The sequence below is a fragment of the Chiloscyllium plagiosum genome, unplaced genomic scaffold, assembly GCF_037043375.1.
Source record: "Chiloscyllium plagiosum isolate Xiang-an unplaced genomic scaffold, Cpla_swu_hap1 HiC_scaffold_13, whole genome shotgun sequence".
In the NCBI taxonomy this organism is placed as follows: Eukaryota; Metazoa; Chordata; class Chondrichthyes; order Orectolobiformes; family Hemiscylliidae; genus Chiloscyllium; species Chiloscyllium plagiosum.
The window spans coordinates 119,871,471-119,879,474 of record NW_028270151.1 but is presented as its reverse complement, the minus strand read 5'-3'; the positions used below and the strand labels follow the sequence as shown (position 1 = coordinate 119,879,474).

The following is an 8,004-nucleotide window of genomic DNA, read 5'->3' as shown; positions in this document are numbered from 1 at the left end:
TTGTAAATCTTCCAAGACAAGTTGAAAACAATCTACAACGAACATGTTCTTGTGAGGATTTACTTGTGAGGATTCGGTACTCTCAGCAACGTGGCCCGGATCTTATTCCCGCTCATGGAATGGTTGTATTGTTCAGCAAACATATCGGTGTACCAGTACTTCTGCCGATTTTCCGATGCTGGCAGGTCATTGGTTTTGTCCAAAACATTATGAAGGTTAACATAAAACAAATAGCTACAGTTGCTGGAAATCTGAGCCAAAAACGAAAATTATTTGGGGAACGCAGCACGACTTGCAACAGAAACGTCGACTTGCCTGCTCTTCGGATGCTGCCTGACCTGCTGTGATTTTCCAGCATCACTCTGATCTAAAATCTGGTTTCCAGCATCTGTAGTCCTCACTTTTACATCGTTCCTTCAGTGTCGCTGGTTCCCAATGCAAGAACTCCATCTCTAGCGGGTTCATGTCTGTACTTCCATGCTGAGGAGTTAAAGCGTGAAGAAACGTAACTCACCCCCTCCATCTCTGGGGTAATTAGGGACTGAAAATGAATCGTAACACATTGAAGTATATTTACATGCGACTTAATCTCTGTATTTTATTGGGAGCCATCTCTTTCATTGTAACCATCAGGAAAGACCATTTCGTTCGCCAGAAAAAGAAATGAATATGTCACTAACCTTTGCTTGTTTCAGGTGCACGAACACTCAGATCAATAGCTCCCTTGATTAGCTCTGCTGGTCATGTTCGCAAAGAGATCTAGCAAATTGCCAAGTGTGATTTTCCTTTTAATAAATAATTTTGACTCAGTTTGGCTGCAAATATCTTTTCCTACCTTTGTGCTTTTCTTCTTTTACATTGGTGTCTCGCACCTTACAAATGACAGCAAAGGGATGAAAGGAGATGGAAGCATTTCACTCAAGTCAACGAGAGCTTTCAATGAGATCACGACTGATTTGGTCAATGCTCAACGCGGCTCCGCTGTCTGTAGTCATGGCCGAGTGGTTAAGGTGGTGGATTAAAAATCCATGGGGATTTCCCCACGTCAGTTCGAGCCCTGCTGACTACGTTATGAATGCGTTCATACTGGAAAAAGTTCAGCAAAGCAGGCTGGTAATTTGATTAGACTTGGGAAACTCGAGTTCTTCATCAGAAATGCCCCATATTTAAAACATTATCTCTGTTTCTCTTTCCAGATACACAGCCCGATACATCGGGTTTCTGCAGTTGTTATTGAACGTCCTAAGCAGAAGTGCTGCTTTTCATTCGATTCCTTTAATCCCTGCCCTCTGTTCTCTGACTCGGGTCAGTGGCGACACTTCCTCCTGCTTGTCAAAGTGCTCATTCCCCACCGCTTCCTCTCCCATCATTACAAACAACCGCAGGAAATTGCCACTTAACCATCTTTGTTCCAAAGTGAAACTCATCAGCCTCGGGAATCTCTCCACCAAACGGGATTTCTCATCCCTGGACATGGTGCAAACCAGAGGATTATGAAGAGATACTGTGAAAATATTGTCAGTTGGCAGTTGAAAAAATGTTTAGGAAGCAAACCATATAATTTAGGCTCCAGCTTTGTAAATTTTGAGAAACTCTTTGGGAAATGGAATCAGAGGAGAATGAAGAAGTGTGAACTGTCGGACCGAGTGGAGGACGGGACATTGACTCTGATGTTCTCGGGACAGGAACTGATCTGAGACATTGAAATCATTCTCGCTCACGTCCGCGAGGAATGCAAACTTCATCTGGACTCTGGGACAATGAAAAACTCTGGAACACTCAAGACAATATCCAAATATTTACTGGGATCACTACAGTACGAGTACTATAGATGAGTCATTTTTTGCCCAGTGTGTTCAGGAGGGCTTCCTGACACAGTACGTACACATGCCTTCAAGGGACGAAGCCACTTTCGATTTAGTACTGGGTAACGAGCCTGGCCAGGTTTTGGATTCGGAAGTAGGTGAGCACTTTGGAGACAGCGATCACAATTCTCTCAGGTTTACTTTCGTGATTGAAAGGGATAGGTCTACTCCACGGAGCAAGAGTTTCAGCTGGTGGAAGGGAAATTACGATGCAATGAGGTAAGATTTAGGAAGCGTAGAATGGGGTAGGAAACTGCAAGGAGTGAGCACATTAAAATGTGGAGCTTATTCAAGGAAAAGCTCCTGTGTGTCCTAGATAAGTATGTACCTGTCAGGCAGGGAGGAAGATATAGAACGCGTGAGCCATGGTTTACTAAGGAAGTGGAATCCCTGGTCAAGAAGAATAAGAAGTCTTATGTTAGGACAAAACGTGAAAACTCAGTTAGAGCTCCAGAGGGTTCCAACGATATCAGGAGAGACCGAAAAAGAGAGCTGAGAAGAGCCAGGAGGAGACATGAGAAGTTGTTGGCAGATAGGATCAGGGTTAACCCTAAGGCTTTCCATAGGTATGTCAGGAATAAAAGAATGACGAGAGTTAAATTTGTGACAATCAAGGATAATAGTGGGAAGTTGTGTGTGGAGTCAGAGGAGATAGGGGAAGCACTAAATAAATATTTTTCGACAGTGTTCGCTATAGAAAATGAAAATGTTGGCGAGGAAGATACAGAGCTACTTGCGTCTAGACGAGAAGAGATTGAGGTTCACAAGAAAGAGATATTAGAAATACTGCAGAGTGTGAAAATAGATAAGTCAGCTGGGCCGGATGGGAGCGATCTGATTTTGTTTAGCAAATGCACTGCAGGAAGGTAGAAATCAAGCTGATGGTTACAACGGCTCGTTTTGAGCCGCTAATTTCAATGAAGTGGCGGCGCCAATAAAAGGTGTCACGCATCTCGTCTACTTCCACATCCTGAGCTCGAAATGACCAGAGGTTTCTCGCTGAGTTTCTGCAGGGTCTTGTTTGGACGACACCATGACACTTTTTCACTGGAGTGGATCATGAAATCGCGTCGTGACTATGAATAAAACGATGGAAACGTCCAGCCGAGAAGGACGCGACCCTGAAGCGGGCAACTGAGGACAAATGTTTCTCCTTTGCCAGTGAAAAGCACTGCTCACAAATTGGAAACTTCGAAGTGAAGCAATGTTGGTGATTATCTTCGCTGCTTGTTCACCTTTTTAATTCTGATTCCGTGAAAGCCCATGGCATTACATATCGACATTCTGCCAAGTGCAGGCTTGTCTCTTGGGCCAGTGGCGTAATGGATAACGCGTCTGACTTCGCATCAGAAGATTGTAGGTTCGAGTCCTACCTGGCTCGAGGGGGAATGTTTTGCTTTAACCGTGGTATACGTTGACGCTCCCCTGTAAAGTTCTCTCGGGACATCGCCTCTGTGCTTCCGCATGTAAAGCTTGCATTTGTCCTATTGTCCATTTCAAATTCCAGCTCTCCACAACGGACACCTCCGTCAGTTTGGCGGTATCTTCTGGTGTGTCTCCCTCTGTGGGTGAAAATGAGCATGAGTTCCTCAAAAGAGTTACAATTCGTTATACTTCTGTCCCATTATTGTGCCATGTAAGAACATAGGATAACCTCATTGACATTTGACCTGGAAACATTAGAACACACGAGACTTTGGGCCAAAGTTCGAAACTGCGACTAGAATAGATGGCTCTCTGATTAGCCGCAATGAACACGGGCGGAATGGCCTTTTCCCACTTTGTAAATCTTCGAAGACAATTTGAAAAAAATCTGCAACGAAAATGTTCAGACAGGGTGTTTTATTTACACCAAGTACGATAGTATCTATCGCCTTGTCTTGTTATTTACTTGTGAGGATTCGGTATTCTCAGCACCGTGGCCCGGATCGTATTCCCGCTCATGGAATGGTTGTATTGTCCAGCAAACATATCGGTGTACCAGTACTTCTGCCGATTTTCCGATGCTGGCAAGTCAGTGGTTTTGTCCAAAACATTATGAAGGTTAACATAAAACAAATAGCTGCAGGTGCTGGAAATCTGAGCCAAAAACGAAAATTGTTTGTGCAGCGGAGCATGACTGGCAACAGAAACGTCGACTCTCCTGCTCCTCGGATGCAGCCTGACCTGCTGTGCTTTTCCAGCATCGCTCTGATCTAAAGTCAGGTTTCCAGCATCTGCAGTCCTAGTTTCTTCAGTGTCTCTGGTTCCCAATTCAAGAACTCCATCTCTAGCGGTTTCATGTTTGTACCTCCGTGCTGAGGAGTTGAAGAGTGAAGAAAAGTAACTCACCTCCTCCATCTCTGGGGTAATTAGGGACTGAAAATGAATCGTGTCACATTGAAATATATCTACATGCGAATTAATCTCTGTCTTTTATTGGGAACCATCTCTTTCATTGTAACCATCAGGAAAGATCATTTCGTTCGCCAGAAAAAGAAATGAATATGTCACTAAACTGTGTTTGCTTCAGGTCCGAGAATACTCAGATCAATAGCTCCTTTGCTTACTTCTGCTGGTCATGTTCGCAAAGAGATATGGCAAATTGCCAAGTGTGATTTTCCTTTCAATAAATAATTTTGACTCAGTTTGCCTGCAAATATCTTTTCCTACCTTTGTGCTTTTCTTCTTTTACATTGGTGTCTCGCACCTTACAAATGACAGCAAAGGGATGAAAGGAGATGGAAGCATTTCGCTCAAGTCAACGGTAGCTTTCAATGAGATCACGGCTGATTTGGTCAATGCTCAACCCACCTGAGCTGTCGGTAGTCATGGCCGAGTGGTTAAGGTGATGGATTAAAAATCCATTGGGGTTTCCCCACGTAGGCTCGAATCCTGCTGACTACGTTGTGAATGCTTTCTTGCTGGTATAATTTTCGCTCAAAGTTCAGAAAAACTATTTTGTGAACCAGGCCGCTAATTTGATTAGACTTGGGAAACTCGAGTTCTTCATCAGAAATGTTCCATAGTTAAAACATTATCTCTGTTTCTCTTTCCAGATACACTGCTCGACACGTCCTGAGCAGAAGTGCTACTTTTCATTAGATTCCTTTAATCCCTGTCCACTGTTCTGTGACTCGGGTCACTGGCATCACTTCCTCCTGCTCGTCAAAGTGCTCATTCCCCACCGCTCCCTCTCCATCATTAGAAACAACCGCAGGAAATCGCCACTTAACCATTTTTGTTCCAAAGTGAAACTTATCAGCCTCGGGAATCTCTCCACCAAGCGGGACTTCTCATCCCTGGACATGGTGCAAGCCAGAGGATTGTGAAGAGATACTGTGAAAATATTGTCAGTTGGCAGTTGAAAAAATGTTTAGGAAGCAAACCATATAATTTAGGCTCCAGCTTTGTAAATCTTGAGAAACTCTTTGGGAAATGGAATCAGAGGAGAATGAAGAAATGTGAACTGTCGGACCGAGTAGAGGACGGGACATTGACTCTGATGTTCTCGGGACAGGAACTGATCTGAGACATTGAAATCATTCTCGCTCACGTACGTGAGGAATGCAAACTTCATCTGTACTCTGGGACAATGAAAAACTCTGGAACACTCAAGACAATGATGTGTTTCTGTTCGCCGAGCTGGAAGTTTTTGTTGGAAACGTTTCGTCCCCTGTCGAGGTGGCATCCTCCGTGCTTGGGATCCTCCTGCGAAGCGCTTCTGTGGTGTTTCGTGTGGCATTTATAGTGGTCTGTCCTTGCCGCTTGCTGTTGTCAGTTTCAGCTCTCCGCTGCAGTGGCTGGTATATTGGGTCCAAGTCGATGTGTTTGTTGATGGAGTTTGTGTATGAGTGCCATGCTTCTGGGAATTCCCTGGCTGTTCTTTGTTTGGCTTGCCATATAATAGTAATGTTGTCCCACTCGAATTCATGTTGCTTGTCGTCTGTGTGTGTGGCGACTACGCATAGTTGGTCGCTTCGTTTCGTGGCTAGTTGATGTTCCTGGATGCGGATCGTTAGCTGTCTTCCTGTTTGTCCTATATAGTGTTTTGTGCAGTCCTTGCATGGGATTTTGTATACTACATTTGTTTTGCTCATGTTGGGTATCGGGTCCTTAGTTCTGGTAAGCTGTTGTCTGAGTGTGGCTGTTGGTTTGTGTGCTGTTAAGAGTCCTAGTGGTCGCAGTAGTCTGGCTGTCAGTTCGGAGATGTTCTTGATGTGTGGTAGTGTGGCTCGTCCTTTGGGTTGTGGCATGTCCTCTTTCCGTGGTCTATCCCTTAGGCATCTGTTGATAAAATTGCGAGGATATCCGTTTTCGGCGAATACCTTGTATAGGTGTTCCTCTTCCTCTTTTTGCAGTTCTGGTGTGCTGCAGTGTGTTGTGCCCCTTTTGAATAGTGTCTTGATGCAACTTCGTTTGTGTATGTTGGGGTGGTTGCTCTCATAATTCAGGACTTGGTCTGTGTGTGTGGCTTTCCTGTGTACCTTTGTGGTGAATTCTCCGTTAGGTGTTCTCTGTACCATCACGTCTAGGAATGGGAGTTGGTTGCCCTTTTCTTCCTCTCTCCTGAATCGGATTCCTGTGAGTGTGGAGTTGATGATCCTGTGTGTTTTCTCTATTTCCGTGTTTTTAATGATTACAAAGGTGTCATCCACGTATCTGTACCAGTGTTTGGGTTGAATTTGCGGTAAGACTGCTCTAACCTTTGCATTACTGCTTCTGCTATGAGTTCCGACATCGGTGAGCCCAAGGGTGTTCCGTTGATTTGTTCGTATATCTGGTTGTTGAATGTGAAGTGTGTTGTGAGGCACAGGTCCCACGATTTAGGAAGATTAGGTAAGATTTAGGAAGCGTAGAATGGTGTAGGAAACTGCAGGGGGTGAGCACATTAAAATGTGGAGCTTATTCAAGGAAAAGCTACTGTGTGTCCTAGATAAGTATGTACCTGTCAGGCAGGGAGGAAGATATAGAACGCGTGAGCCGTGGTTTACTAAGGAAGTGGAATCCCTGGTCAAGAAGAACAAGAAGTCTTATTATGTTAGGACAAAATGTGAAAACCCAGTTAGAGCGCTCGAGGGTTCCAACGATATCAGGAAAGATCTAAACAGAGAGCTGAGAAGAGCCAGGAGGAGACATGTGAAGTTGTTGGCAGATAGGATCAGGGTTAACCCTAAGGTTTTCCATAGGTATGTCAGGATTAAAAGAATGACGAGAGTTAAATTTGGGACAATCAAGGATAATAATGGGAAGTTGTGTGTGGAGTCAGAGGAGATTGGGGAAGCGCTAAATAAATATTTTTCGACAGTGTTCGCTATAGAAAATGAAAATGTTGGCGAGGATGATACTGAGATACTTGCGTCCAGAGTACTAGAGATTGAGGTTCACAAGGATTAGGTGATAGAAATACTGCAGAGTGTGATAACAGACAAGTCCCCTGGGCTGGATGGGATCTGTCCTAGTATCCTCGGGGAAGCAAGGGAAGAGATTGATGAGCCTTTGGCATCGATCGTCAAATCATCGTTATCTACAGGAATAGTGCCTGTGGAATGGAGCATAGCATACGTTGTTCCCGTGTTCAAAAAGGTTCGTAGAGACAACCCTGGTAATTACAGACCAGTGAGTCTCACTGCAGTTGTTAGTAACGTGTTGGAAAAGGTTATTATGGATAGGATTTATGACCATCTGGAAAAGAATAATCTGATCAGGGACAGTCAGCACGGTTTTGTGATGGGTCGGCCTTGCCTAACGAATCTGATTGACTTTTTTGACAAAGTGACCAAACAGGGAGATTACAGTAAACCGATTGATGTGGTGTATATGGGTTTCAGAACGTTGTTCGATAAGGTTCCCCACAATAGGCTATTATACAAAATGCGGTGGAATGGAATTGTGGGAGAGATTGCAGCTTTGATCAGTAATTGGCTTGCCAATAGAAAACAGTGTTGTAGTTAATGGAACATGTTCTTCTTGGTGTCTATGTACTGGCAGCGTACCACAAGGGTCGGTGTTAGGTCCACTGCTGTTACATGAGATCTAACCTTGCCAATCAGTCTCCCATGGGGAACATTGTTGAACGCCTTACTGAAGTCCATATAGACCACATTTACTGCTCTGCCCTCATCAATCTTCTTTGTTACTTCTTCAAAAAAACTCAATC

The 8,004-nt window shown here is 44.2% G+C and overlaps 2 non-coding genes across 2 annotated transcripts; both read left to right on the top strand.

Moving 5' to 3' along the window:
• Positions 1–3,173: 3,173 nt before the first annotated feature.
• Positions 3,174–3,246, top strand: trnar-ucg (transfer RNA arginine (anticodon UCG)). The gene has a single exon. It is a non-coding gene; the product is annotated as a tRNA-Arg (tRNA).
• A 1,423-nt stretch (positions 3,247–4,669) lies between these two features.
• On the top strand, positions 4,670–4,751 carry trnaf-aaa (transfer RNA phenylalanine (anticodon AAA)). The gene has a single exon. It is a non-coding gene; the product is annotated as a tRNA-Phe (tRNA).
• Positions 4,752–8,004: the final 3,253 nt, after the last annotated feature.